Here is a 20,245-nt window from a genome sequence, read left to right on the forward strand (position 1 = left end):
CACCTTGGCCAACACTCACCGCCATCAAACGCCACACCCCGGCAACCACGCCGCCCAAACGGCCATGATGACCGGGCAGCACCAAGGCACGGGCTTTGCCCAGGAGCACCGCACTACCACCACCAGGGCCGCCGCCCCGGCATCCAAGACCTTGACACCACCTCACCCGAGACCCGCCGCAACCCCAACAAAAGAGACGAGCGGAAAGGTCCCACCTTTCGCACCCCTAGGCGACCCCCAGTGTTGAGACCCGATAGGTCGGCCAGAACTGGCATCCACTGGCCCGTCCTACTGCCCCATACACGAGACGAGCTTGGTCCTGCAGCACCGAGAAAGGGACAAGGTCAGTCCTGCTGCACCGTGCGCGAGACGAGCTCAGTCCTGCTGCATCGTGCGCGAGCCGAGCTCGGTCCTGCATCACTGGGCGCGAGACGAGCGGTAGACCACAACTAGGAGAGGACCAGCCCTTTGATGGGAGTAACGCCCGGGCGACGAGGAGATGGGGCCAAGGCCGAGATGCCCTGAACACACACGAACCGATGCCGGAGAAGCCGGCCGCCGCCGCGGGCAGATCCGCCGAACCACCGTGAAGCAGCCACGACACCGGGAGGGCACCACCTGGACCTCCCCACGCCGCAGCCCACGGCTGGAGCAGCGGCCACGCCCGGCCGCTACCCTACCCGCGTCGCCCGACGAGCTCCAAGCGTCGGAGCCGCCGGGCACGCACCACCAGTTCCACGCGCCGCCGGCCAGCCCCCAACGCCAGATCCGGCCGGATCCAGCAAGAGACCGGCCGCGCGCACCACACCCCCCGCGTCTCCACGCCCTGGCGAGGTCCAGCCGGTGCCCAGCCACCCCACCGGAGAGGATGAGCCCCGGCTGCAGCACCACCACCTTAAAGGGGCCGCCAGTCGCCCCAGTAGCCGCCAACCGCCACCACTCGCCGGATCTGGGCAGGGGCGCCAGATCCGCCGCCAGCACGCCCCGGGCCTCCAGAACCCCACAAGCCGAGGTGGAGGGGGGAGGAGGAGAGGAGGCGACGCCGGCTGGACACCAGGGAGCGGGGCGGAGGAGGGAGGCCGGAGCAGAGGCAAGCCGGTGTCCGGCGCCACCGAGCAGGGGAGGCCGCCCTGCGACGACCGCCACCCGACCGAGGGAGAGAGCCGCCCCGCCGCTGCCTGCGCCACGCGGCCTTTGGCCGGCGACGCCACTGGCGGCGGCAAGGGAGGGGGATGGGGCGAAGGGACGGGGGCGGCGGCGCTAGGGTTCCCTCCCAGGGGCGCCCGCGGGAGCGCCACGGGAGGGGAGAGCCGTCTCTCTTGAATTTTAGGGATCAGCCGGAGTCTAAGCAAAATACACCGCCGAGAGCGCATAGCATCCAATGATTACGTACGTTGCGGACAGCTCAGGGCATCTCCAACAGGTGTGAGATAGGTGTTGGTAAATTTGCCACCTAGGACATAGTGATGATGTGACATGTATTAAATGTGGAGAGAGAGCAAAGTTGTATGTAGATTAACCAACAACCTTTGCACAAGCTCCAAGGTGAAATAAAGAGCAATCACATTTATTGTCTCACCATCTATTGGATAGTTTACATACAACCCATTGAAATAGTTGTATGATAACTTGCTAGTTGATGACATGGACATTTTATCAACAAGACTAACATACAACCTGTTGAAGATGCCCTTAGAAGACTTGAGCTGGCCGATCCACCTTCAGATCTGCCGGCCAACGCCTAGGTCTCGCCGAAAAAGAAAGCTGGCCAATGATCGAACGCGGTGCTTTAAGGTAATCTTCTCCACAATGGCCGGCAGCGCGACATGACCTGCCATCACTTTCTTTTGAACGGTCAACAAAATCATAAAACTACTAGTATATATGTGCTCCACTAGACCTTACAGCAAACCATAATTGAACGGTCAACACCATTACATTGCTGTATATAATGTACATAGTGGAGTCCGTGTTTTGGAGCTTCACCTTACATTAGACCTGCACAACATGAGCCTTCTCCCTGCCTTTGAGCTGCTGCTGCTTCTGCTTGCCTTGCCACGCCTTTCTTGTGCCTCATATTCTATGTATTTATCACTGGACCGGGAAGCAGAGGCACTTCTCCAATGGAAATCTAGCCTAACCATTTCGTCCCATGATATAGACTCGTGGACAAAGGGAACCAGCCCCTGTAACTGGACCGGTATTGCCTGCAGCAACGCCGTGCCTCGTGGCCGTGGCCAGGATGCTGCTGCCTTGGTTGTGTCCAACATTTCGCTTGGGTGGAACATCGTCAGTGTTGGCAGGTTGGATAGGCTGCACTTTGCATACATGCCTGATCTTGTCTATCTAGACCTCGCTTGCAACCATCTCTCGGGCCCAATCCCATCGAGCATTCGCGCTCTGGCCAAGCTCGTATACTTGGATTTGTCCTTCAATCTTATTGATGGATCTATCCCACCATCCATAGGTAATTGTGCTAAACTAACCTTCCTCGATCTTTCTCATAATCTTTTGTCCAAAGGATCCATTGGAAGCATAGGACATTTAACAAGTTTAGAAGTCTTGGATCTTTCAAACAATCAAATATATGCCCTATTACCGCCAGAGTTAGGATCTCTTGGTCATCTCGCAAATCTGGATCTAAGTAGCAATCAGTTTTTAGGAAGAATTCCTTCTCGGCTAGGACGTTGTCACTTTTTAAGCTCATTACGAATGGCTGACAACTTATTTACAGGACCAATACCGGAAGAACTAGGGTATCTCTCTAACCTATATGAGCTTGATTTGAGTAAAAACAGTTTAAGTGGTGCCATCCCACTGACCTTTTCTAATCTTTATCGACTGTATAGGCTGAATTTGTCATATAACAGTTTGGCTGGCAGAGTTCCTTCTATCGCTGCAGGCATGATCTCATTTGACCATAATATGGATTTATGTGGTGATTCATATGGCTTAACACCATGCAAAACACCGAAGCTCGACATGGAACACCAAAACAGAAAACATCCAAATCCAACTACAGTACTCCTTGGCTTTTTGGTACCCTTTTCCTTCGGTTGCCTCTCAATAGCAAGTATCGTGGTTGTTTGTTGGAGAAGAAAGAATGTAAAAAACAAAGCAAAAAGCAAGTCAGGAGATATGCTTTCCATATGGAATTTTGATGGGAACATCGCATTCGAAGACATACTTAGTGCAACAGAAAATTTTGATGAGAAATATTGCATTGGTATTGGAGGATATGGGTCCGTCTTTAGAGTTCAGCTTGAAGGGGGGCTTATCTTTGCCGTCAAGCTCCTCCATTCAATGGAAGAACAGAACGATGAGGGGACATTTCATGCCGAGATTGAAGTACTGACGAAAATCAGGCACCGATGCATCGTCAAGTTGTACGGCTTCTGTTCACACTCCCAATGCAAATTCCTTGTGTACGACCTTATCGAGAGGGGAAGCTTATTATCCATTTTGGACGAACAAGAACTAGCAAAGGAGTTGGATTGGGCCAACAGAATTTCTATTGTGACAGACGTAGCTCAAGCTCTCTCCTATTTGCACCATGACTGCGAAGATCCTATTGTACACCGGGACATAAAAAGCAGCAATATTCTTCTGGACATCGATTATAAAGCTTATGTCTCGGACTTTGGCATGGCGAAGAAGCTGAAGCACGGTTGCTCAAGCTGGAGCACTATCTTTGCAGGGACATGTGGCTACATAGCCCCTGGTACTTACATGGGCTTAATGCATCTTTATTTTATATGAAATGTGATTCTAAAAGAGAGAAGAAATAAAGTCTCCGATCTGATATAGAGATGATTTTTTATTTTGTTTCTTCTGTCAGAGTTGTCATCTACCATGGTCTTGACTGAGAAGTGCGACGTGTACAGCTTCGGCGTGGTTGCCCTGGAAGTTGTGATGGGAAGGCACCCAGGTGATCTGCTCCTTCCATTCTTTTGCCGAACAGAGCAGCCAGGGAAGTTCCAGGATATCCTGGATCAACGCGTCACAGCACCGTCAACAACTGATGAGAACGATGTCATTTTGGTTGCCTTGGTGGCTTTTGCTTGCCTGCAAATCAAACCCAAAGCCCGGCCAACAATGCAGCAGGTATATCAGGCACTAACAAATAGAAACCACCGAGGGCTCATGCTCAGACCCCTTCATGAAATCAGTCTTCAAGACTTGCATGATTATTGTGGCACAGTAAAGAATATGTGAAGCTATATAGCCACTCTCGTATGTTGGAAATTATATATTTGGCCTGTGTATTTGTATTTTTATGTAGACTTCGAGGATAGATGGATGGATGACAGGAAATTATATATTTGTACATCGACTTGGTATTGTTACTTGTAATTTCAGAATTGAAAATCACATGGTTTGGCAAAACTGTTGGATGAAATAATATGCATTCCCCTTATCTGGCCCTCTTCATTCATCTGAAGTAGGAGGAATCACCCTTTTTTTCATATGATTAATGTTTGTAACTGTCAATTTTTTTTAAAGAGGAATGAGATACAGAAAGGCGACCACGGTCCATTTCACATCGCACTTCACTAGCTTCACTAGCAACACTAGAAGAAGAATGGCGAAAAGAAAGTACACTAAAACCTGAAGCTTTGCATTTTGGGCTGCCAACTTCTCCATACGTCGATCGAGTACTGCATTCTCAACCCTAATAGCATCAAGTTGAGCCCTCATAGCATCAATCTCAGCTCTCGTAGCATCAATGCGTCGCTGCAATTCTCATGACACGCTACAAGCAGCCGTATTTGCTGATGAAGAAACGCCAGTCTTTCACCTGCCCAATTCCAAACATACTGAATTCAGTAGGTTGCTTGAAACAAACATCAGGAGAACAATATGATGTACTACTTGACTCTGAACATTAAAGAACAGAGGAACAACCTTCTTGCCCTTCACACTTGTTGGGCATTTCTAAAAAAAATTGGCTGGGTTCAGAGATGTCCAAGACTGAGAGCAACCTCTGGCCTCCACATTCTGGACATTCAGTCTTTGGCCTGCGATGATGCCGCTGCAGTAAATTGTGAGGAAGGATCACACGTGGTGTAGAAATGACAAAGGAGATGGGCTAGGCGTGACAATACTGTATGGCACTTTTTTTAACAAAGGGTGAACTTTATTGGCTCAAAATAGAGCATCAAGAGAATACAAACATAATGAGCACACACCCGGCCTCTGCATAGTTAAGATGCACACAGCTAGCATCAACGCACACAGAAAAAAACACGCTGATGAATAGCAAAGTCAAATAAGATCAAAGCTATGCACAGGCGATAAAAAAACACAAAAGTGATCAGATCGGTGATCAGCAAACTAAATCGGTGACCGTATCCGCACCAACCATCCCATGACATCACACGACTGACAAGATTCTTCAACAACAACGCCTTCAGAAAGGGACTGACGCTCAAGCGTCGCCGTCACCGGATCCAACCATTCAAGGTCAGAATCTAAGTTTTCACCCTAAAGAACCTGAACGAGCATATCCGAGCAATGCCTTCAAGAAGGTAGCGATGTAAAAGCATCACCATTGCTAGGTATAACCAACTCGGGTCAGACCTAGGCTTTCACCCCGGAGCTCGAGACCAGGTGCTCAAGCAGCACCACCATCGACATCATATGTGTTGTCACCATCACTTTTCCACGATCCCAGCAGCTGCATGCGATGTGCTCAAATGCTGCACAACCATCCCTTTGCGTTAAGGCGCCGTCGATAGTTTTAATCTCCCCGCAGAAGTAAACCACCGGATCTTGAGAGAGCACCCTCAGAACGACCTTTCAATGATCACCACGCTTCACAACAAGTCCGCCACCACATGTTGGGGTGGTCGCTACAATGATCGACACCACCACCGTCCCACCTAGCCGAAGAGAGTCCTGCCCATGCCCGTCAGGGTGTCATGGCCTGAACTGAAGCACGAAAGGCATATCACCGTCGCCGGCCTGCGAAGAACCTATGATGGTCGCCGAAATCCGCAGTTCGACGACGGATCAGCCGACGCCGGCACGGTCAGGCCGGATCCAAGCGACGGGCTGGTGCATCCTGGTGCTCGTCTCTGCGGCTCAGTGCGTCCTCGTGCGAGGCCCCGGCAGACGTAATAGGCGAGAGCAGGCTGCTGGATCACGTCCACGTACAGCACAAGGCTGCTTGTAGCGTTTTGGACATGCGGTGACTAGTAACCTGGATTGCATCCATCTGAGCACGTTTTGGACATGAAAACAGCACGGTTTGGATCCATCCATGTGAGCACATTTTGGACATGCAAACCGCCCAGGTTGGATCCGTCTGCTATGGCTGTTGTCACCGGGTCTTTTGACCGAGCAAGAGCATGCCGCAGCCGCCGTCATCCGTAGATCCAACGGCCGCTGCCGAGGTTCCGCTCCTGCCGCTGCACGCGCCATCCACGGATCCGACGGCACAAGGATCCACCAACCGTCTCTGGCCGATCCGACGGCACAAGGATCCACCAACCGTCGTCTTGTCGCCAGAACAGAGAGAGGCCCCGCCGCCGCCGCCGCCGCCGCATAGGCTTTGCCTGGCGCTGGCCTCTGGCGGCGGCGAGGGGGGAGGAACCGATGACGGGGTCGAAGATGTGGTGGATGGATCGCCGCCCGTGTCGCCTAGGTTAGGCGACGCAGGGGCCCGTTCAGTTACGTCCTCTCGGCCTGTCCCTATTACTGAAGGCAGTGCAGACTCAACACTGGTAGGAGCAAATGCCACCAGAAAATAATCGTAAAAAGCTCTACAGAACATGCAAAAGCTGCTAAATTGACCAAGCGTTTCAATTTATCACTCCATTTTTCTGCACTACGAGTCTAAAACAAAATCTATGAGTGTTCGTTTCAATAATGTGCACACAAGCCCAACACTAATTAAGTAAGAAATACTCCCTCTGTAAACAAATATAAGAGCGTTTAGATCACTATTTTAGTGATCTAAACGCTCTTATTTTTCTTTACAGAGGGAGTACGTGCTTTGCTGAACTTGCATGATGGTAGCATGATAGGGCGCCCTCAGCTCCAACTCAGCTTGCTTGTCTCCAGACGCAACCAATTCTTTCAGTTATGTTGAGAACAAAGCGGCAAGACAGATGCAACATTCAGAGGTAGCCAAAACCTTCATCATCTGACTTGAACTATATAGGCACAACCTAGGAGTATACCAGCTTCTAGATGTATTGTCATTTGGATGTACACTTGTATGATTCTCAATCCTTATCTAGGTCCACAAATCTCATTACCATTAAGGTGTGTTGCTCCGAAATATATTCTGCTTCGTTATTTCACAGAAGAAGAAAGTTGGTATGAACTGGTTGTACGCTGTGCAGGAATCTTTCGAAAATGGGTGAACAAAACATAGTAAAATTTGTAAGTACAAATTCTAGAAGGAAAATATCTGTGCTACTACTAATACATAAGAAAATTTGCTTTTCCTTAACAAAGATCATTATTCTGTTTTCTGTATCTATAGTTCCATATTGGTTAGAACTCAGTTCGATTTATAATCTGAACATCAAGTGGAGTGAGAGAGTGGCCGGTAAAAGAGATACCTGCTATGCCAATAAGCAAGATGCCTAATGACTGAACCAATGGAACCACACGTATTAAAATTAGTATTTGCAAGCAACATCCCACGTTATCGAATGAACAAATCACACACAATACATGCACTGTAAATGAAAGCAGTATGCCCAAAGAGAATGGCAACTATCTATATATACCGTGTCTGCATGGTGAAGATGGATTTGCATAAGCGTGATGGCCATCACATTGATATGCATCTACGCCAGTTAGGAAACAACTTTACGGCCTAGGTTGTTTATTTTGAGAGATTGGAGTCCACCAAATTCAGTTAAGCCTTCTTCAGGAAAGTGACGATGGGTTGATAGAGAAAAGACGTGTTACACATATTCAGTCAAGTATTATTGCTGTACCAGTAGAGCAGAGGTAGGATAGGGACATAAGCATACAACAGGGTTGATAGAGAAAAGTCAGGTTACACTTTTAACTAATTTTCTAGGACTAGAAATAATTTAGAGCAACATGTCTCTCAGAGTCAGAAACTAATGAGTTGTGCTAAAAAGAAAAGGTTCAAAAAATGCAGTAGGTCCAAAGAATTCCAAATACTACCGTTGTCCAAAGCCTCAATTCAACACCAATGCCATGAGACATGTAATTTTATAATCATCAAATATCTATATGCCCAGAAAATCACAACAGATAGTTCAAAAAAAAAATCACAACAGAGGCAAGCGAACAAAGTTGTTCGGAGTCGCAACTGCTCGCATTGAAGAAGAATACTCCATAGTACACAAGTATAACAAAAAATATAACCAAGTGTGGAATTTTTCTTTTTTTGCAGGAACTAAGTGTGGAATTGTTAGTCCTAAAAGAAAGCATTCCCTAAATTAGTACAAAGGGACCCAATCTTTAGAGCACCATATTTTTCATAACGCTTCCCAAATCTCGATCACTTTCTGGTTGCTTTCACAACTTTTTAGCAACGAAACTTTTTATATACCATATAGTACCTAAATCGCATCTAGTTCTAATAGAAATCCTCTCGAGAAAATGTGTACATGATTTGGCATATGAGAATTTTGCTTCTACACTAAAAAAAACATTGGTGGCGGTGACTGGAGCTATACATGAGGGTTCATGACCTTTACTTTATATAAGGAGTTAAGGACTACTCACAACAACCTAAGGGCGAGAGGAGATTCGAAGCAAGGTGGCTGAACGAAGAGACAGTAAATGAGATTGTCACAACGGCATGGCAGCGCGCATAGCTATCCGGAGTTGGGCCGTCACTGTCGGAGCGCACACGAGCAGTAAAAGAGGATCTATTCCAGTGAGATCGAGAAACATTAGATGGCCCGAAGCGAAGAATTCGTAAATTAGAGAAAGATCTTGAAAAATTGAGGAGGGGACAACCCACAAGTGAATCCAGACACAGAATGAAGGAGATCCAAATCCTGATAGAAAACTTACTGGATCAGGAGGAGATGGTTCGGCTACAACGTGCACGGGCAAACTGGTTGCTGCATGGTGATCGGAACACTTCGTTCTTCCATAAAGCGGCCTCGGTGTGTAAGAAAAGGAACTGCATCAAGAGATTACTCGATGATACAGGAGTGTGGAGAGAGGACATGAATGACATGAACTCTATTATTGCACGTTACTTCAATGAGCTGTTCACATCTCAGGTTGCAGTACCAAATGTTAATGTCTTGAACCAGGTGCAATCTAGGGTAACCTCAGCTATGAATGATGTGCTGATATCCCCGTACACAGAGGAAGAAGTGAAGAAAGCGTTATTTTCCACTGGCGACCTAAAGGCCCCAGGGCCAGACGAGCTACATGCAATATTTTATAAACGATTTTGGTCCATGCTAGGAGATGATCTGGTTGTTGAGGTGTTGAATGCGGTTAACTCTCAGATCATGCCTAAAGGTTGGAACGACACTACAATTGTCATGATCCCCAAGGTAAATACCCCAGAAAAAGTTTCGCAATTTAGGCCGATAAGCTTATGCAATGTGGTCTATAAGGTCATTTCTAAGATGATGGCCACAAGACTGAAATCTTTCTTGCCGGAAATAATTAGCCCTACCCAAAGTGCCTTTGTCCCAGGGAGATTGATTACAGACAATGTTCTTATTGCTTACGAGAGCTTGAACACAATAAAGCAAAAGAAGACAGGCAAGGATGGGTGGTGTGCTGTCAAACTTGACATGCATAAAGCATACGATCGAGTTGAGTGGGTGTTCTTGGAAGCTATTCTCCTAAACCTCGGGTTTCATGCAGACCGGGTGAAGATGATTATGTTGTGTGTCTCCTCGGTTGAATACAGGGTGAGGTATAACTCGACGGAGACAGAAGCGTTCAGACTAACTAGAGGTCTCCGTCAGGGGGACCCATTGTCGCCGTATCTCTTTCTCCTCTGTACAGAGGGACTGGTTGCCTTATTATCAAGAGTTGAACAGGAGGGTAATCTTGTGGGAGTCAAAGTCTGCCGTGGTGCACCGGCAGTAACAAATCTCCTGTTTGCGGACGATTCACTTATTTTGATGAAGGCCAATGCAGCAAATGCACTTTGCTTAAAATCAATTCTAGATCTTTATTGTTCTGCTTCGGGCCAACTTGTCAGTGTGCAAAAATCGAGTATTTTCTTCAGCCCAAGTACGGAGACTAATGTTAAGGCTGAAGTTTGCTCAATTCTAGATATTATGACTGAGGCCTTGAATGATAGATACTTGGGTCTTCCATCTACTCTGGGTGTTGATAAAAGTGATAATTTCCAATACCTGATTGATAGATTGGTTCAGAGATTAATGGGATGGGAGGAGAGATGCCTTTCTTATGGAGGAAAAGAAGCGCTCTTGAAATCCATAGCTCAAGCCATACCAACCTACGCGATGTCTGTCTTCAAAATTCCTAAAAAAATTGTAAAGGAATCACAGATGCGATGTCTCGGTTTTGGTGGGGTGATGACGCAACGAATAGAAAGATGCATTGGTTCGCGTGGCGAAAGACGTGCATACCAAAGAAATATGGAGGTATGGGATTTAGGGGCATCCACTGTTTCATTGCACTTCTAGCAAAACAAGCCCGACGTCTTATTAATAGCCCAGATTCATTATGTGCAACTATTCTGAAAGCTAAGTACTACCCATAAGGAGACCTACTGGAGGCAACTTTAAAGCCAAAATCATCTTTCACATGGCAGAGCATTATGGCCGGGGTAGACACATTGAGGCGTGGGTATATTTGGAGGATTGGAGATGGTCAAAAGGTGAATACATGGGAGGATTCGTGGATTCCTCAATCTCCAACGAAAAAAGTGCTAACTATCAAGGGTAGTAACTTAATATCCCGAGTTTGCAACCTCATTGATCCGGTGATTGGAGATTGGGATATACAGTTGGTGAACCAAATGTTCTGGAATGTGGACGTTCGCAGGATCCTGGCTATACCCTTAGCTTTATATGAAATGTCAGATTTTATTGCATGGATCCCTACCAATAACGGTATCTTCTCAGTGCGACCAGCTTATCAAATTGAATGGAATTTTCAGTTTGGTGCTCTGAATCATAATAATGCGGGTCCATCATCACCTGATAAGAAGTGGAATTTGATTTGGAGCTTAGAATGCCCAACAAAAATTAAAATATTTACATGGCGGGTCCTACATGCTGCTCCTCCATGTCGAGCAGTCCTAGCTTCTAAGCACATGAAGGTTAAAATTCAGTGCCCAGAATGCAGGTTGGGACCTGACAGTATACAACTCTTATTGTTTGATTGTCCAAGATCAGTGCAGGTTTGGAGACAATTGTGGCTGTATGAGATAGTAAAGAAGAAGTGCACAAAATACAAGTCTGGAGAGGAAGTGATGCACGAGTTGTTGCATATGGAAGATACATAATTCTATATCTTGGGATTTCCAAAACTGAGAGAGATGGTAGCCACTGCAGCTTGGTATTTGTGGTTTGAACACCATAAAGTTTACCATGGAGAAGAAATTCAAACACCCACTCAGATCGCCCTAGCTGTACGCGGACTGGCGGCAAATTTTAGCATCGCGGTGAGGCGGTGTGGGTGGCGTCAAGACCGTGGTGGCGCATGTTGGTGGGCGGCGAGGTGGCTGGTTGGCTCCGGCCTGGTTGGCTCCGGCCTGGTTGGGCGGTGGGGTTTGGAGTGCGAGAGAAATCCCTTGCCGGCTCTCTTCCGGCTCCGATGTAGTGACACCTGCGGTTGCCACCATCCCTTCTTGGAGGTTGTCGGATGTATCCATCCCCCACTTCCTTTCGCGTGCTGGGGGAAACCCTAGGACACGTCCGGGCAGCAGCGTCGTCGACGTCGCATCACTTGTTGGAGGTGCTGCTTGGTACGCGGCGGGTCGGAGCCTGGGTCTATGGTGGGTCAATTTCAGGGGACGCAGCAGTGGCGGGTCATCCGCGCTTTGTCGAGCTACCGTTGTTGGCATTTCTTTCTTCTTCTTTGTTCTTTCTCTTCTTTTTGGGCTTGTTGTGCTTCTCGCCCGAACATTCCTATGTAATCGGTGTTGGTTGCTTTGTAATACAAAGTCGGGGGAAACCCTTTTTCGGTAAGTGATGCACGAGTTGTTGCATATGGAAGAGACAAAATTATATATCTTGGGATTTCCAAATTTGAGAGAGATGGTAGCCACTGCAGCTTGGTATTTGTGGTTTGAACACCGTAAAGTTTACCATGGAGAAGAAATTCAAACACCCACTCAGATCGCCCTAGCTGTACGCGGACTGGCGGCAAATTTCAGCATTGCGGTGAGGCGGCGTGAGTGGCGTCAAGACCGCGGTGGCGCATGCTGGTGGGCGGCGAGGTGGCTGGTTGGCTCCGGCCTGGTTGGGCGGTGGGGTTTGGAGTGCGGGAGAAATCCCTTGCCGGCTCTCTTCCGGCTTCGATGCGGTGACACCTGCGGTTGCCACCATCCCTTCTTGGAGGTTGTCGATCGTTTAGTATGTTGCTATTGCTTTCTTCATGACTTATACATGTTCCTATGACTATGAGATTATGCAACTCCCGTTTACTGGAGGAACACTTTGTGTGCTACCAAACGTCACACCGTAACTGGGTGATTATAAAGGTGCTCTACAGGTGTCTCCAAAGGTACTTGTTGGGTTGGCGTATTTCGAGATTAGGATTTGTCACTCTAATTGTCGGAGAGGTAGAACTGGAAAAAAGCTCGAAGCTCGTGAGCTAAACGAGTAGCTCGTGACTCGACTCGAATCGACTCGAACTCGAAGAATAACGAGTCGAGCCGAGCTTTAGTTTAAGATCGTTTATAGACCAAGTTAAACAAGCCAATCTCACGAGTACTCGTGTAACTTGTTAGGCTCGATACAAAAGATCAGCCACTCCCAATGTAAAAAAATCAGCCACTCAGCACCCTATATCCCAGGCGCACAACACAAGGCATAGCCGTTGAAGGTCCAACCGCCTAGGAGACTCATATGTTACAAGGAAATTACCATTGTTTAGTGATATATATGTTTAATATATACATAATAATTTTTATAATGTTTGAGAGTTTTATGTTCATATCTTTAACGAGCTTAATAAGCTAAACGAGCCAGCTCGCGAGTTATACGAGTCGAGCCAATCTTAGATTTGAGCTCACTAATAATAACGAGTCGAGTCGAGCTAGCTCGTTAACGAAACGAGCTCTAGCAAGTCGATCCGAGCTGGCTCGACTCGGCTCGAATTCCAGCCCTACGGAGAGGTATCTTTGGGCCCACTCAGTAATGCACATCACTTAAGCCTTGCAAGCATTGCAACTAATGAGTTAGTTGCGGGATGGTGTATTATGGAATGAGTAAAGAGACTTGCGGTAACGAGATTGAACTAGGTATTGAGATACCGACGATCGAATCTCGGGCAAGTAACATACCGATGACAAAGGGAACAACATATGTTGTTATGCAGTTTGACCGATAAAGATCTTCGTAGAATATGTGGGAGCCAATATGAGCATCCAGGTTCCGTTATTGGTTATTGGCCGGAGACGTGTCTCAGTCATGTCTACATAGTTCTCGAACTCGTAGGGTCCGCACGCTTAACGTTTCGATGATAGTTATATTATGAGTTTATATGTTTTGATGTACCGAAGGTTGTTCAGAGTCCCGGATATGATCACGGACATGACGAGGAGTCTCGAAATGGTCGAGACATGAAGATTGATATATTGGAAGCCTATATTTGGATATCGGAAGTGTTCCGGGTGAAATCGGGATTTTACCGGAGTACCGGAGGGGTTACCGGAACCCCCCGGGGGTTAATGGGCCATAGTGAGCCTTAATGGAGAAGAGGAGAGGCGGCCAGGGCAAGGGCCTTAGTTTGACCGATAGTGGGCCTTAGTGTGTCCGAACGTCGTAATCGTACTTTACTAGATATGATGCGGTCTATGATGTCTCTTACTAATTTACCGCTATCATTTTGGGGTTATGCTTTAGAGACGGCTGCATTCATGTTAAATAGGGCACCATCGAAATCCATTGAGATGACGCCTTATGAACTGTGGTTTGGCAAGAAACCAAAGTTGTCATTTCTTAAAGTTTTGGGCTGTGATGCTTATGTGAAAAAGCTTAAACCTGATAAGCTCGAACCCAAATCGGAGAAATGCATCTTCATAGGATACCCAAAGGAGACTATTGGGTACATCTTCTATCACAGATCCGAAGGCAAGACATTCGTTGCTAAGAGTGGATCCTTTCTAGAGAAGGAGTTTCTCTCTCGAAAGAAGTGAGTGGGAGGAAAGTAGAACTTGATGAGGTAACTGTACATGCTCCCTTATTGGAAAGTAGTTCATCACAGAAACTGGTTCCTGTGACGCCTAAACCAATCAGTGAGGAAGTTAATGATGATGATCATGGAACTTCAGATCAAGTTATTACTGAACCTCGTAGGTCAACCAGAGTAAGATCCGCACTAGAGTGGTACGGTAATCCTATTCTGGAGGTTATGGTACTAGACCATGATGAACCTACGAACTATGAAGAAGCGATGGTGAGCCTAGATTTCGCAAAATGGTTTGAGGCCATGAAATCTAAGATGGGATCCATGTATGAGAACAAAGTGTGGACTTTGGTTGACTTGCCCGTTGATCGGCGAGCCATTGAGAATAAATGGATCTTCAAGAAGAAGACTGACGCTGACGGTAATGTTACTGTCTATAAAGCTCGACTTGTTGCAAAAGGTTTTTGACAAGGTCAAGGGATTGACTACGATGAGACTTTCTCACCCATAGCGATGCTTAAGTCTGTCTGAATCATGTTAGTGTTGGGGAATGTAGTAATTTCAAAAAAATTCCTACGCACACGCAAGATCATGGTGATGCATAGCAACGAGGGGAGAGTGTGATCTACGTACCCTTGTAGACCGACAGCGGAAGCGTTATATTAACGCGGTTGATGTAGTCGTACGTCTTCACGATCCGACCGATCCAAGCACCGAAACTATGGCACCTCCGAGTTTCAGCACACGTTCAGCTCGACGACGATCCCCGAACTCCAATCTAGCAAAGTGTCGGGGAAGAGTTCCGTCAGCATGACGGCGTGGTGACGATCTTGATGTTCAACTGTCGCAGGGCTTCGCCTAAGCACCACTACAATATTATTGAGGATTATGGTGGAAGGGGGCACCGCACACGGCTAAGAAAACGATCACGTGGATCAACTTGTGTGTCTAGGGGTTCCCCTGCCTCCGTATATAAAGGAGCCAAGGGGGGTGCGGCCGGCCCTAGTAGGAGGCGCATAGGAGGAGTCCTACTCCTACCGGGAGTAGGACTCCCGTCCCTTTCCTTGTCCAAGTGGGAGAGGGGGAAGGAAGGGAGAGAGGAGAGGAAGGAAAGGGGGGGCGCCGCCCCTCCCTCCTTGTCCAATTCGGACTAGGAGGAGAGGGGGCGCGCGGCCTGCCCTGGCAGCCCCTCCTCTTCTGCACTTTAGGCCCATAAGGCCCATTAACCCCCCGGGGGGTTCCGGTAACCTCCCGGTACTCCAGTTTTATCCGAAACTTCTCCGGAACACTTCCGATGTCCAAATATAGCCGTCCAATATATCAATCTTTATGTCTCGACCATTTCGAGACTCCTCGTTATGTCCGCGATCATATCCGGGACTCCAAACCAACTTCGGTACATCAAAAATCATGAACTCATAATATAACTGTCATCAAAACCTTAAGCGTGCGGACCCTACGGGTTCGAGAACAATGTAGACATGACCGAGACATGTCTCCGGTCAATAACCAATAGCGGAACCTGGATTCTCATATTGGCTCTCACATATTCTACGAAGATCTTTATCGGTCAGACCGCATAACAACATACGTTGTTCCCTTTGTCATCGGTATGTTACTTGCCCGAGATTCGATCGTCGGTATATCAATACCTAGTTCAATCTCGTTACCGGCAAGTCTCTTTACTCGTTCCGTAATACATCATCTCGCAACTAACTCATTTAGTTGCATTGCTTGCAAGGCTTAGGTGATGTGCATTACCGAGAGGGCCCAGAGATACCTCTCCGACAATCGGAGCGACAAATCCTAATCTTGAAATACGCCAACCCAACATGTACCTTTGGAGACACCTGTAGAGCTCCTTTATAATCACCCAGTTACGTTGTGACATTTGGTAGCACACAAAGTGTTCCTCCGGTAAACGGGAGTTGCATAGTCTCATAGTCATAGGAACATGTATAAGTCATGAAGAAAGCAATAGCAACATACTAAACGATCGAGTGCTAAGCTAACGGAATGGGTCAAGTCAATCACATCATTCTCCTAATGATGTGATTCCGTTAATCAAATAACAACTCTTTGTCTATGGTTAGGAAACATAACCATCTTTGATTAACGAGCTAGTCAAGTAGAGGCATACTAGTGACACTCTGTTTGTCTATGTATTCACACATGTATTATGTTTCCGGTTAATACAATTCTAGCATGAATAATAAACATTTATCATGAAATAAGGAAATAAATAATAACTTTATTATTGCCTCTAGGGCATATTTCCTTCAGTCTCCCACTTGCACTAGTCAATAGTCTAGATTACACAGTAATGATTCTAACACCCATGGAGCTTTGGTGCTGATAATGTTTTGCTCGTGGAAGAGGCTTATCAATGGGTCTGCAACATTCAGATCCGTATGTATCTTGCAAATCTCTATGTCTCCTACCTGGACTAGATCCCGGATGGAATTGAAGCTTCTCTTGATGTGCTTGGTTCTCTTGTGAAATCTGGATTTTTTTGTCAAGGCAATTGCACCAGTATTGTCACAAAAGATTTTCATTGGACCCGATGCACTATGTATGACACCTAGATCGGATATGAACTCCTTCATACAGACTCCTTCGTTTGCTGCTTCCGAAGCAGCTATGTACTCCACTTCACATGTAGATCCCGCCACAACGCTTTGTTTAGAACTTCACAAACTGACAGCTCCACCGTTTAATGTAAATACGTATCCGGTTTGCGATTTAGAATCGTCCGGATCAGTGTCAAAGCTTGAATCAACGTAACCATTTACGATGAGCTCTTCTTCACCTCCATATATGAGAAACATATCCTTAGTCCTTTTCAGGTATTTCAGGATGTTCTTGACCGCTGTCCAGTGATCCACTCCTGGATTACTTTGGTACCTCCCTGCTAGACTTATAGCAAGACACACATCAGGTCTGGTACACAGCATTGCATACATGATAGAGCCTATGGCTGAAGCATAGGGAACATCTTTCATTTTCTCTCTATCTTCTGCATTGGTCGGGCATTGAGTCTTACTCAATTTCACACCTTGTAACACATGCAAGAATCCTTTCTTTGCTTGATCCATTTTGAACTTCTTCAAAATTTTGTCAAGGTATGTTATTTGTGAAAGTCCAATTAAGCGTCTTGATCTATCTCTATAGATCTTAATGCCTAATATGTAAGCAGCTTCACCGAGGTCTTTCATTGAAAAACTCTCATTCAAGTATCCCTTTATGCTATCCAGAAATTCTATATCATTTCCGATTAGTAATATGTCATCTACATATAATATCAGAAATGCTACAGAGCTCCCACTCACTTTCTTGTAAATACAGGCTTCTCCAAAAGTCTATACAAAACCAAATGCTTTGATCACACTATCAAAGCGTTTATTCCAACTCCGAGAGGCTTGCACCAGTCCATAAATGGATCGCTGGAGCTTGCACACTTTGTTAGCTCCCTTTGGATCGACAAAACCTTCCGGCTGCATCATATACAACTCTTCTTCCAGAAATCCATTCAGGAATGCAGTTTTGACATCCATCTGCCAAATTTCATAATCATAAAATGCGGCAATTGCTAACATGATTCGGACAGACTTAAGCATTGCTATGGGTGAGAAGGTCTCATCGTAGTCAATCCCTTGAACCTATCGAAAACCTTTTGCGACAAGTCGAGCTTTGTAGACAGTAACATTACCGTCAGCGTCAGTCTTCTTCTTGAAGATCCATTTATTCTCAATTGCTTGCCGATCATTGGGCAAGTCAACTAAAGTCCATACTTTGTTTTCATACATGGATCCCATCTCAGATTTCATGGCTTCGAGCCATTTTGCGGAATCTGGGCTCACCATCACTTCTTCATAGTTCGTAGGTTCATCATGATCTAGTATCATGACTTCCAGAACAGGATTACCGTACCACTCTGGTGAGGATCTTACTCTGGTTGATCTATGAGGTTCAGTAGTAACTTGTTCTGAAGTTTCATGATCATTATCATTAGCTTCCTCACTAATTGGTGTAGGTGTCACAGAAACCTGTTTCTGCGATGTACTACTTTCCAATAAGGGAGCATGTACAGTTACCTCATCAAGTTCTACTTTCCTCCCACTCACTTCTTTCGAGAGAAACTCCTTCTCCAGAAAGGATCCATTTTTAGCGACAAATGTCTTGCCTTCGGATCTGTGATAGAAGGTGTACCCAACAGTCTCTTTTGGGTATCCTATGAAGACACGTTTCTCCGATTTGGGTTCGAGTTTATCAGGTTGAAGTTTCTTCACATAAGCATCGCAGCCCCAAACTTTTAGAAACGACAACTTTGGTTTCTTGCCAAACCACAGTTCATAAGGGGTCGTCTCAACGTATTTTGATGGTGCCCTATTTAACGTGAATGCGGCTGTCTCTAGAGCATAACCCCAAAACGATAGCGGTAAATCTGTAAGAGACATCATAGATCGCACCATATCAAGTAAAGTACGATTACGACGTTCGGACACACCATTACGCTATGGTGTTCCAGGTGGCGTGAGTTGCGAAACTATTCCGCATTGTTTCAAATGTAGACCAAACTCGTAACTCAAATATTCTCCTCCACGATCAGATCGTAGAAACTTTATTTTCTTGTTACATGATTTTCAACTTCACTCTGAAATTCTTTGAACTTTTCAAATGTTTCAGACTTATGTTTCATTAAGTAGATATACCCATATCTGCTTAAATCATCTGTGAAGGTGAGAAAATAACGATATCCGCCACGAGCTTCAACATTCATTGGACCACATACATCTGTATGTATGATTTCTAACAAATCTGTTGCTCTCTCCATAGTATCGGAGAACGGTGTTTTAGTCATCTTGCCCACGAGGCACGGTTCGCAAGTACCAAGTGATTCATAATCAAGTCGTTCCAAAAGTCCATTAGTATGGAGTTTCTTCATGCGTTTTACACCGATATGACCTAAACGGCAGTGCCACAAATAAGTTGCACTATCATTATCAACTCTGCATCTTTTGGCTTCAACATTATGAATATGTGTATCACTACTATCGAGATTCATCAAAAATAGACCACTCTTCAAGGGTGCATGACCATAAAAGATATTACTCATATAAATAGAACAACCATTATTCTCTGATTTAAATGAACAACCGTCTCGCATCAAACAAGATCCAGATATAATGTTCATGCTCAACGCTGGCACCAAATAACAATTATTTAGGTCTAATACTAATCCCGATGGTAGATGTAGAGGTAGCGTGCCAACCGCGATCACATCGACTTTGGAACCATTTCCCACGCGCATCGTCACCTCGTCCTTCGCTAGTGTTCGCTTAATCCGTAGTCCCTGTTTTGAGTTGCAAATATTAGCAACAGAACCAGTATCAAATACCCAGGTGCTACTGCGAGCTCTAGTAAGGTACACATCAATAACATGTATATCACATATACCTTTGTTCACCTTGCCATCCTTCTTATCCGCCAAATACTTCGGGCAGTTCCGCTTCCAGTGACCAGTCTGCTTGCAGCAGAAGCACTCAGTTTCAGGCTTAGGTCCAGATTTGGGTTTCTTCTCTTGAGCAGCAACTTGCTTGCTGTTCTTTTTGAAGTTCCCCTTCTTCTTCCCTTTGCCCTTTTTCTTGAAACCAGTGGTCTTGTTGACCATCAACACTTGATGCTCCTTTTTAATTTCTACCTCCGCAGCTTTTAGCATTGCGAAGAGCTCGGGAATAGTCTTATTCATCCCTTGCATATTATAGTTCATCACGAAGCTCTTGTAGCTAGGTGGCAGTGATTGGAGAATTCTGTCAATGACGCAATCATCTAGAAGATTAACTCCCAATTGAATCAAGTGATTATTATACCCAGACATTTTGAGTATATGCTCACTGACAGAACTGTTCTCCTCCATCTTGCAGCTATAGAACTTATTGGAGACTTCATA

At 46.0% G+C, this 20,245-nt stretch overlaps 1 pseudogene; it reads left to right on the top strand.

The window, feature by feature from the left end:
• Nucleotides 1–2,258: 2,258 nt before the first annotated feature.
• On the top strand, nucleotides 2,259–5,070 carry LOC123084562 (probable leucine-rich repeat receptor-like protein kinase At1g35710; annotated as a pseudogene).
• Nucleotides 5,071–20,245: the final 15,175 nt, after the last annotated feature.

Source organism: Triticum aestivum, chromosome 1A, assembly GCF_018294505.1.
Source record: "Triticum aestivum cultivar Chinese Spring chromosome 1A, IWGSC CS RefSeq v2.1, whole genome shotgun sequence".
Taxonomy (NCBI): Eukaryota; Viridiplantae; Streptophyta; class Magnoliopsida; order Poales; family Poaceae; genus Triticum; species Triticum aestivum.